This window comes from Lissotriton vulgaris, unplaced genomic scaffold, assembly GCF_964263255.1.
Source record: "Lissotriton vulgaris unplaced genomic scaffold, aLisVul1.2 SCAFFOLD_322, whole genome shotgun sequence".
In the NCBI taxonomy this organism is placed as follows: Eukaryota; Metazoa; Chordata; class Amphibia; order Caudata; family Salamandridae; genus Lissotriton; species Lissotriton vulgaris.
Window position 1 is genome coordinate 504,790 of NW_028252132.1, and position 12,145 is coordinate 516,934.

Here is a 12,145-nt window from a genome sequence, read left to right on the forward strand (position 1 = left end):
GTCTTACATCTTAACTCCATACCTAAATCCAAGTACAAGGAAAGAGCAGCACTACAACCAGGCGCACATATCAACAAGGAATGTCATAGAGCGGACCTTTGGAGTGATGAAATCACGCTTCAGGATTCTGCATAAAACTGGAGGAGCATTGCAGTACCAACCAGAAATTTGTTGTAAAATTGTAGCAGCATGTGCAATGCTACATAATCTAGCAACTGAAAGAGGAATAGAACTTGAAGCGGACGATGTGTTACCTCCAAATATAATTCAGCCTCCTCAACCACAACCAAGAGCACAAGGGCCAGAGGCAGCAGAGGGCAGAAGGAGAAGAGCAGACATCACACAGCATTACTTCTAAATGAGGTAAGAAATAGTCTGAAAAAGTAATTTGATTGCAAGCAATGTGAAGTTTAATTGTACATGGAAAAAAATAGCTAGTTTAATGAAACTACTTACACAGTATTTAAAACTTAATTGAGGCCTTTCAAATCAGGCATGTACAATGGAAAAGCAGTGCATCAATAACAAATTATAAACAGAAATACCCAGCAAGATGTATTGAAATGTCATTTTTTGTGGCCACGCACTCCTAATGCCTTCCCAGGACTTTTTCCAGGGTGCATGTTGGCATTTGTGCCATCATTCTGCTTCCTAACACTTCTCCGTGTGCCAGTCAAGCAATGGTCAGATGTACCACTTTCAGCACTGTTGTTCAACTGCTCCTCCATTGGCAATTGCTTTTCAGGGGATGCCTTGGGCCTTGATTTTTCAGATGGCTCTAAGGTACCCCCCATGCCTTTTTGAATGTGTTTAAAAGTTTTAATCAGGAGTACCTGTGTTGACAGTGTTTGTTTGCAGAGGGCACGGGTACAATTTGTAAGGGAACTCAACTCCCTGTTATGGGCCTGCATGTTGTTCAGGACTTTAACCTGCCTTTTAGCACTGATCTTTTGATGTGTTTGCATCAATGTGCACATTGTCTCCAATGAGTTTGCTATACGGTCAAGCTTCATAGCAGTTGAATCATGGCCAGATTTCATCACATTGATCATTGTATTGATACTGCTTGCCAAAGTACCCATTTGTTTGCTGATGTGCCCCATTTTGCCTTTTATAATCCTAATGTCTTTCCCTTGCAGACGCTGCACCTTTAAAATGTTGTCCTCTACTTCATTGCCAGTGAAGGTACCCTCTCCATCCTGACCACTTTCACGCACTGATGTTCCACGCATTGTGAACTGCTGCAGTCTCCTTCGCCTACTCCTCGTTGAATTAGTGCCTGTAGGAGTACTTTGAGGCTGGCTTGGAGTTAGATTGACATTCTGCTCTGTTTCAGAATCTGTCTGGAGCAGTTGTCGCACCCTCTGTCTTTCACTTGGCTGTGAATTGGCAATAGAAGTACTGGGAGCATTTTCAAATTCATTTTGAGTTACATCTTGGGTGTGCAAATCCCTTAAGTCCTGCTCTATTAAATCTTGGAGTTGCTCTATGAATAGAAAAAAATAAAACATTTGTTACTTTTCGTTTGCACTACCCTTGCAATGAATAATAAAGTTTTAAAATAAATTCACTTGAAATAATGTAGTCTCAATTTTACTATTTGCTTGTATCAATGTTTTGGAATTGTGCAAATGTTATCCATTGTGTACTATGTCTAAAGAACTACAACTACCACAATGCACTGCTTTGAGTTCATTGACATTACTAGGAGGAGGATTGGGACTCTCTCACATTTGTCCTAATAGTTATTCAAACATGTTGAACACACATCAGCACTTTATAAATAATGGTCTTCATTCACACTTCTTGTACCACATACAATTAACTTACCTTCAGTAGGAGTTGGTATCTCTGAAGTATCAATGTTTGTAATTCCAACCACAGCCTCAGGCAAAAGTGTGGCTTCAACCATTTCTTCCAGGGGAGTGTTGGGTGTATCCCTGGGTGTTCCACCTCCAGTAAGCTTCGCAGATTTCATCCTCTTAGCAAGCTTCTCTTTTGCTCTGCTGCGCAGGTCATACCACCTTTTCTGGAGATTAGTAATATCACGATGTGCAACTCCAACTGCATTAACTTTTGATTGTATGGCAATCCATAGGTTCCTTTTTACAGCTTCAGGGACCTTAAGAGACAGCTTACCAAAAAGCTGCTCCTGTCTTGCAGTCACCTCCTCAATGAGTATTTCCAATTCTTTATCTGAAAACTTAATTTTTCTTTTTCTAGATGGCCCCTCTTCAACTGCATTCTCATTTTCCATTTTGAAGGAGAAAAGAAAGGCACAGACTCCAGCAGCAACCTCCAGGCAAGGCTCACTCAGCAAACTGCCAGACCACACCTTCAAGCTAGGTAGCAGCTGCGCCTGATTGCTGTACTGGCTTTCAGGCAGTTGAGTCAATGAGATGCATCATGTGTGTAAAATCGCAATTTGCGATATCGCAAATTGCGATTTCGCAATTAAAGAATCGCATATTTCATGCGATTCGGTAAAAATTGCGATTTTTACCGAATCGCAAAAAATATGCGAAAAAAATGATGCATAGCCATTTGCGATTCCATATTTGCGATTCCTTATTTTTCGCAAATAAGGAATCGCAAATGTAAACGTTGATGCATCTGGGCACTAGTCTTTTGTACTAGCGATTCACATCCACAAACAGACAGGATGGTAGAATTCTTTGGTACTAACCAAAAGGCAGTATTAAATAAACTGGTGGCCCAGAAAGGAAGACAGTTCTTGGTCGAGGCACTTCACTCTCCAAAAAGCCTATCAGGCATGCACTAGTTTTATCCTCTTGGAGATCCCCTATATTAAAAAACGCCAAGATGTCATGGACTTCACAAAGGAAGAATAGGAAAGCCTTGAAAAATCACAGGAGCCTCAAACGTCCTTTCAATATAAATGTGACATTTGGGAGGAGTTTGTAATGTAGGCCATGAAAACCTCTCAAAATCCTCAAAACGCTTGTACGGCAAACAACTCAACTCAATTGATTTAAAATGGGAGACTAGTTGTAAGTGCTTCTTCCTACATGGAACAAATAGTTGATACAATGAAGATGACCATATGCTATTACGCAAGTGTTAAGAGATCTGACTTACAAGGGGCACTGGCTGTACCGACGGAGCAGGTTTTGCATGAAAACTACCAAAAGAGGTGGCACAAAGCTGCTGGCATAGAAGGAATTATGAAGCCCAAAGTGAGAGCTCAGTTTAGGAAGCTTATGAGCCTGAATGCTCTGCAGAGTTTCATTTTCTGTTTCCCCCTGATGGAATGTTGAGATCAGTTACCATACCAGTATTTCACAGGCCCTGTTCACCTACGACCTTGATAAACTCCACTAATTAAATTCAAATTATTCTGGGACAGAGTAGCCGTTCATTCAAGACATTTCAAATTAAAGACAGTGAGTACTTTAACCATTTCCTTATGGGCCATGGTGGTGCATCTAAGCATCTTTAGGGATAAAACAGAGCATCTAGGCACCTTTACAAGAGTGATGGGCCCCTAAGCATGTTCAGGGACATTGAGCTGAATCAAAACATCTTAGGCACAAGGGTAATTCAACACTTCAGAGCTCCATTGTGCTCCAGCTAGGTCTCTGCTCCAAAAATACCAACACATACGTACAAATAGAGAGATGCACCAAAACATATGGAGGGAAAAGGGGGTGAATAGAAGCACTAACAGAGTCAAGAAGATCATGGCACAGGCACAGTGAGATTAACACAGGCACCTGAAGATGCAGGAATGTTTCTATGCACTTACAGTCACTTAACACTTAAAGTTTATTATAAACGACTGCTTTCATTTTAATTTTGTTACAAATATAATTATAATATGTTCATCAGCTTCATACCAATTATTTTCATAGATGAAAATGAAAGTACTTCTGAGTCCGGGCTTACATCACCCCCACCCGAAAATAAGTGACATAATGGGGAGCCGAGGCCAATGGCCAATAGGTCAAGGGAGTCGCAGGTCAAAAAAGTTTGGGAACCACTGCTGTAAAGGATTGCTTTAAGTCATGCATTTTTCTCTCCACAATCAAATTTTCCTCAGGATAATATGGAGGGAAATAATGCACAGTAACACCCATCGTATCCCTGTAAGCTTTAGATGCAAAAGCAGGGCACTGGTCCAAGTGGAATGCAGTTACTGCATAAGGCCCAATGAGGCTTGCAAATCTTTAATAGCAGTACGAGCATCAGCAGATCTTTGTGGCCACACACATAGGAATCTAGAGCAAGCATTTGCAGCAAAGAGAATGAATTTAAACATGCCAACCAAATGTAAGGGACTGCAATGATAGGGGTACACGCATTTGAGTGGTTTATTTGAAACTAAGAGGGAGGTCTGCATGCGGCGTGCAATTGTGGAGCTTTACATTTCTTGGCAAATGTCACAACTAACGACATACTGTTTTGTCTGCTTGTACAGACCATGCCACAAATACCACTTCTGTAGTTGATAAACTGTGGCACATGGGCAGATGCTGCACTCTCATGGGCAGCTATTATTAATACTAGCCTGCTGTCTTCATTGGGAATCACACAATCACCAACCCCAGGGATGGTAGCAAAAGGAATATTTTGGGCACTTAACTAGTAGGAATATTTTGCTGCATATTATTTAGGTAAAGGGTTGCCGTTGCACAAAGCATTGACCACACCCCTCAGGATTTCACGATTTGCAAAAAAAATTACACAATCTGCAGTTTAATAAAAAGGCTGCAATTTTTATAAAGTTACCCGTAGAATTTGGAAAATGTGATAATTCTTTTCACTGCAAACCACAGAGGAGAGGATCACAACAGGAAACATATGTGGAATGCACTCATGATTCACTGGCGCCTGAGAAATTGCAGGGCCCGCAGAACCGCTCACAGGGACATAGGAAGATAAACTCGCGTGCAATCTCAGTATATCTGAAATCAATAGTACACACTCCCCCAAAATCGTTTTCATTCATTACGTTTATGTGCTATTGGTATGGCGTCACTTCATCTCAAAGGGAGGCCCGGGCTCTGTGCCGACTTTGAATGCTTCCTGTTTGGTGTTGCCACCGTTCGGGTTTTTCACAAACCATAATTTGCGTTTGGGCTCAGTCACCCGAAGCAGCGCCTCCTGCGTCACCAGGACTTCTGCGAGTATCAGCAGAAACCATCACAGACAGTGAATCTGCCATCTCTCTGATGTGTTACTGCAGATTTTTCTAAGCTTGAGTATAATCCACTCCTCCTCCATTCTTCCTGTACTGTTGTTGGTTACTTAGCTGTGGGGACCTGTGCTGGGCTCTGTCTTACTTGAAACACAAACTTTCCTTTACCAGTTCAATCCTGAGACTCCTCAATTCAGGAGTCTGGAAAACCTGGACACAAAGGAAGGATGGACTTCCCTGGATTGAGGGCAGTGTTTAAAATTTGAAAAGGGCAGCCTCAGGTTCACCTTACTTTGCCGTTTTGGTCTCCAGGAGAAACAGAGTCACTGGCACTACTAAGCCAGTACTTTATATATATCGTTGACTTTCGGCAGACTTTCTCCATAGTGCAAGCATGTTGCAAGTATTCTGGGTTGCTAATCTCCTTCTACTAATATTGGGTGCAGTTTTACTCTGGTGCCAGAAAGACTGTCCAGTTCTCCCCAGTGCATGCTGTTACACGCAGCCAATCTTTTACTCACTGTAGAAAGTTGCTGCTTTAATGTTCAAGAGCAGCTTTGTGCTTGATAACCTTGAAATGTGTTTCAAATTATCAGTATTCGTCTGAAGAGTAAGTCATGGTGGTGGAGGGCTTCTAGACCTGTACCAAGTCCGGATTCCTGCACAAAAGTTTGTTTCTGTAGAGGGAAGAAGAGCGTGCCTGCCTGCCTGCATGAGGAGCTAGACTGTGCCTACCAAGAGAACAGCCATCAACAACCCTGCAAGGACTGAACCAGACCAGAAAAATTGGAGAGTCTGAATACAGGACTCCTCGGCAACCCAAGACAGCTCAGAAGTCTCTAAGATCCAAAAAGCCCAGAATAAGAAATAAAAAGAATCAGAGTTGTGAGGCTCCAACAACATGGGTGAGCTTGTGCCAAATACATGTTCGCAACCCTTAGCAACCTTGTAACTGTACCAACCAGTCCCAGGGAGGCAGAAAGTCTTACACCATTGACTCACAACACAATCACCAGCAAGAACTTTGAAATAATTTAAAGTTCCACTTAGGATACCCCAACATGTATCAGTACTGTGACACCTGACACTAGTTACAGTGGCCAGTGACTGGCTAAAAGGACCAGAGGTGTCCTGCCTCATGGATCCGGGAGGCTATGGTGCCCTGGCAGGGGTGCATACATGGGCGCTAGAACATCCCAGGGAGAAATACAGCTCCCTTCCACAAGGTTAGGACTGGAGCTGTGCTCCTGTAGAGCTGCAGACACGTTAAACATGCCTATTGCAAAGTGGAATACTCTGCTAAATGGTTTCCATTGATTTCAGGCTGAAAATGAATGAGTATGAGTAAAATACAGTGCCGCAAAAATGCAGCTGAATTAACATACTTGTGCTGCTAAATTTCCATATTTGTGTGCAAAATTTGCTAACCCATGCCACAATATCCTGGGGGATCTGTTTGACACAGTCATGATATCTTTATCCACCCTTGTTTGGGAATGAGCAATCGCAGCTGCTGTAGCAATCTTAATTTCAGATTTGGCAGCTTCATCAGCCAATGAATTACCTTCAATGTGTATTCTTACATGCTGATGACTCAATGTGTGTATCAAACGAGCCCATGGAAGACTGTCTTTAAGCTGTGCCACCATACCCCAAAGCTGCATATGCTTTATAGTATTTCCTTTTGAGTCTCTGAATCCATTCAGGGAACAGTAATGTCAGTTTTCATTAAAAGACTGGACACTATTGGTATGAATTGCACACTATGAGTGAGGGGAACTCTGAATCCGTATTTTCTAGTACTAGAATCATGGTTTTCAAATCAGCCAGTTGTATAGTACAATCCCATAGGGACTGGGTAAAAGTTTTTTGAGAATGGAATTTCCCATCCAATATAAAAATATGTACCACAGCGCAGGCTGCCGAGTATTGGTGTTTGGTGCCTATAGCAGACTAGGCTGAACCATTAGTAATTATTATGTGTGTATGCTGGTCATGAGGCAATATGTTACTGGGGATGGGGTATTCATAGTCATATTGGAGAAATTCTTGAGTTTGTAAAGTAGGATCAAAGACAGTCTACATCAGTAGCCATCAGGGAAGTGGCCCATTGTGTCCATGTATGATGTAAGGCTTTTGCGTTAGGAACGCTGGCCTTTGTAATAGCCTCTAAGGCTGGTAAGGTAGTAGCAATTGCACGTTTCCCTTGAGTCACAGGTCTGTCTTTTATGACAGCCATCTGAACTGCAGTTAGTATTTTTTCAATGGAGCAAAACGTATTTCAGCATTAGAATATAGATGCAATTTATATGCAATTTACACTGTGTCACCCTCATGGAGTGTGACATATGTAAAGCCAATGGCACCCGCAGTTATATGGATTACCAAATTTGTTTTATTGATATGTGTATATAAGTGTCTCGATGGAAGCATGTTTGTCTGTAGTGATGTGAGTATTTGTGTATATTCTTATATCCAATGTGCACTGGAAAAATCAGAGTGAAATAAATCATATAAAGTTTTAATGCATTGTGCATAATCTAGTATCTATGATCTTCCAAAATTGGAAAGGATTGCAATTTTTTACGGTGTTTGAAGGTTGTAAAAGAGCACATTTCTCTAAGTAATGTGGTACCAGGCTCTTGCTCTCATTTAATTACTCACATCCTAAAAATAGGACACAGAAAAGGCAATCTTTGTTGTCTTCAAATTTAATTTAATTTGTAGCTTTGGTCAACAAATCCCAAAACAATGCAATCTACTCTTTCTAGGTGTGCGTTTAAGTCATCATTTATTACATATATATCATCAATCTAGGAAAATGCTTCTGGGGCAGTATCATGTAGAATTGCCCTTACTTGGGCAGAAAACAATCCAGGACTTTTCTTATACCCCTGAGGGAGCCAGCAAAAGTAGCACTGTGAGCTCAGCGTTGATGACTCTGTCAGATCTCTGCTTTTAGTCGCTATGTTTTGGAAGAAAAAACATTGGAAATATACAAGGTTGCTTTGCATTTTTACGGACTATGTTGTTCATTATAGTTGTACTGTGTGAATTTTGAATTCCAAATGTGTGTGTATGACTATTTAAATGTCTGTAGTCTAAAACTATGTGACAGGATCAACCTGGTTTACTAACAGAAATAAGGAATTATTCATAGGAGATGAGCAGGGTTCAACTATTCCCTGGTACTTTATCTGTGAGAGTATTTCTATCATAGGAGCTTTTGCTTCATGTTTAATTGGGTATTGTGGTTGCACTTGTGGGCTGGACCATATGGGCATAATCTGATAAGGTAGGTCCTTATAACAGCCAGAATTCTTGCAGTATAATGCCAGGGCTTTGGCAAAAGCCCATTCTATAGCATATGCCTGTTTAACCTCTTCGGGGACAAGCACAGAGAAAGAGGGTAAACTTACCTCATCTCCTTGTGGGACTGTTCTTACAAACTTCGTTGTCCAATCGACCTCAGCTAAAAGAACATCATAATTAATTGTGACATTTTCTCAGAATATTAACCTAATGGTCCGCATTATGTCACCCTCAATCTGTATATTTAATTTATAAAGTCTATCGTGAGGACTGACGTGCTGATCAGGGATTTCGGCTTCAATGAGGTCGTAGCTGCTTCCGCTTCAAGAAACTCTTGATGATTCTGGCAACTGTTGTGAACAGTGCCACTCTGTCTATCAGAGTCACTGCCCACATATTATCCTGAAGGGGGGTGCACAATATGTGTGGCATACTACGCTGAAATTCCTGCCACCTTCTATTTGAATTGGGGGTTTTGTTGTGGAAGTTTCTCTTCCTATTCATGATGAAGTCAGAAAGAATGTTGTGAGCCCCCTCTCTCAAATTGTCTGACCGAGTAGTCCTGAAAGGAACGAGAGGGACATATGTTAGTGTACTGATACCTATCAGGCTGTTTTATCGAATCACTGTTATGTTAATTATAACATCCATCAGAGGTCTCCTGTTGCGAAGAACCACCCCGTTATTTTTTACTTTGTCATTTTGTTTTGTTTGTCCCATCGTTTTTTAGAAGGCTTGAGTACTTGTTTGTGCTTTTCGCGACTACCTTTAAGCTGTGGCCTATTTGGTCTGGCCCCCAAATTATCTCGAACTATAGATGTATAGGTGTCAGCAATAATATTATTTGTTACCTCGAGCTACTGGTCTACTACCACAACTTCAGCAAGGCATTGGCATATTGCCAGTGATACTACTTCCACTTTAATATTGCTGAATATGATACTATATCAAAATTGCCAATTAATATCATCCCCAAATCCAGGCAGAGTCCCGTATTCATTTTGAATCTGTTTGAGCAATTCAGGCAAAACAGCCAGTGATATGGACCATGAGTTATAGTATAGATTGCAGCAAAGCTATACCCAAGTGGCACAGTTGTCAATTTGGGGAACTAACCCAAGTGACAAGCACATAGTGAAAATGATATGTTAATGCTGGGGTCCCTTATGGTGAAACACAGCTTCAAGCTGATTTATTTTGTTTGTGTAATCCAGAACAGAATTTCGTCCCGTCTGGTAGGTCCCATAATAGCATTGATACCTACAGGACTAATTGAGAACATAGCTAACTGTGGCTGGACAGCCTGGACAGCCCTCACTGGGGCAGTTGTTATTGTACACATAACAAACTGATTTCAACATCTGTATAGTCTAACTAGACCAGTATTGAGAGTGCATAATTTACCCGCATTTAGAAGTCCCAAATTAGGCCATGTAGCCCTGTTGTTGCTGAGGTGACCCATTCAAATGTCTTGTAATAGACGTGGTAGGGTGCCTGGGAACCATTTTGTGCGTCCCTAAAATATTAATGGTATTTCTTTTTTTTCAGTTGAGAAAGGAAGTTTATTGATATAATATAGGACAACTGAATAAAGTACAGAAATAGGAAATACAATCTGAACTGTATAGTGGACTTAGGGTAATGGGAAAGGAGGGGAAAGAAAAAAAAGGAGGCAAGGGAAAAGGGAAGGAAAATGACATTCATGTTATATTAATATCAACGTAACCACTTATATTCTTAAGACCTACTGTATTACATTATGTTATGTTAAATTGTTATGTTAAATTTAGCTTATAAAGCGCACGTACGCCCGTAGGCTTCATGGCGCTGTAGGAAGTTTTCAGAAGCACAACACAACAACAGGAGGACAACTTAGAACATCTAAGGGTAGGCTTCTCTAAAAAGCCAGGTCTTAAAGGCTAGTCTAAAGGCTAGAATATCCTTGTGTGACCTTAAAGAAGCTGGCAAGGAGTTCCAGAGGGAGGCAGCAAGAAAATGAAAGGAGCTGCCGCCCTGACGTTGTTTCCTAACAACCGGCACCGTGAGCAAGCTTTTGTGACCAGAACGGAGGTTGCGGAGGGGATGTATCTGGCAAGCAAGTTGATGATAAATTTGGGGCCCTTGCCTTGTAATGCCCTAAAGATAATGCAGCCGGTTTTAAAAGCCGCCCTCTGGGCTACCGGCAGCCAATGCAGATCTGCCAGGCCTGGCCTGATGGACTGCCATTTAGGAAGCCCACAGATCAGCCTGGCCGCCTGATTTTGAACCAGCTGCAGCCTCTTGAGCTGCCCGGCTGGAAGGCCCAAATATAAACTATTTGAGTAGTCCAGCCTAGACAGCACAAGGGCGATGGTCACCTGTATCAGGGCAGAATGGGTTAGGAAATGGGCAATCTTTCTAATCTTGCGCAGCTGAAAGAAGCATGCGGAAACAACTGACCCTACCTGACTTTTCAAGGAGAGGTCTTCACTAAAGGTGACTCCAAGGCTCTTAACCGTGCGGGATTTGGAGGGGGGATTTCCCATCTCCGGAGGCCAAAATTGAGGTCCCCAGCTGAGTTCGCTCTTCCCAAGCAAGATCAGTTCAGTCTTGCCTGGGTTAAGTTTTAGGTGGTTAAGGCCCATCCATCTCTGGATATGAGCCATGACCTCCCTAAACTCAGTGACAGCATCCGGCGACCCCAGGGGGAAAACCAATTGCAGATCATCTGCGTAGTTAAAGATCCACACTTTGAATTTCCTCAAGGAGTACAAGAGGGGACGCAAGTATAAATTAAATAAAAGGGGAGACAGGGAAGAGCCCTGAGGGACACCACAGTTGTTCTTAATTCTAGGGGCTGTGAAGGTGCCCAGTCTCACTGCTTGAGTTCGGTCAGACAAAAATGATTCCACCCAGCTCAGGGCAGTACCTCTGAGGCCTGCCTGCTCGACACGGCCGACCAAAATAGTGTGGTCGACCGTGTCGAATGCAGCAGACAGGTCAAGAAGCACCAGTGCCTGGTGGACGTCCCTGTCTGCGTTACACCGAAGTGTATTCTGGACTGCCAGGGTTACCGTCTCGGTCGAATGGCCTGGACGGAACCCAGCTTGATTTGGCTCCAGAAACCCAGTGGTTTCCACAAAGTTGGAAAGGCAATTGGAGACATGAGCCTCCAATATCTTGGATAAGAACGGCAACAGGGATATGGGACGATAATTTGATGAGTCCCGGGGGTCCAGACCTGGTTTTTTTATTAGAGGGATTAGCAGGGCGTGTTTAAAGCCAGTAGGTACCCTGCCCTGGGTCAGTGATTTGTTTAGTAGGGGTAGGATACCCTGAGGGATAGTCTGACCGATTTCCGAGAAGATGTGGGGGGGGCAGATGTCATTAGGGGATCCGGACTTTACCCTCGTCAAAAGTGAAGAAAAAGTTTTACCATCAATGGCCGGGAAGGCATCTAGTACAGAGGGATTATAAAAGACGTCATCCAAAGGAAGTGACGTAGGGGAACTGGCAATGCTCGATTTAATAGTGACAATTTTTTCTCTGAAAAAGTTATTCAGTATAAAATAAAGTGCACGGAAAGTACATAGTGTTGTTACAGAAAACTAATATATAAAAAACTATAATGAAATCATGGAGGTTTAGGCACTTCTTCAAGTCCGGGATTATAGATTTGTGCTAGATTAGCAGATA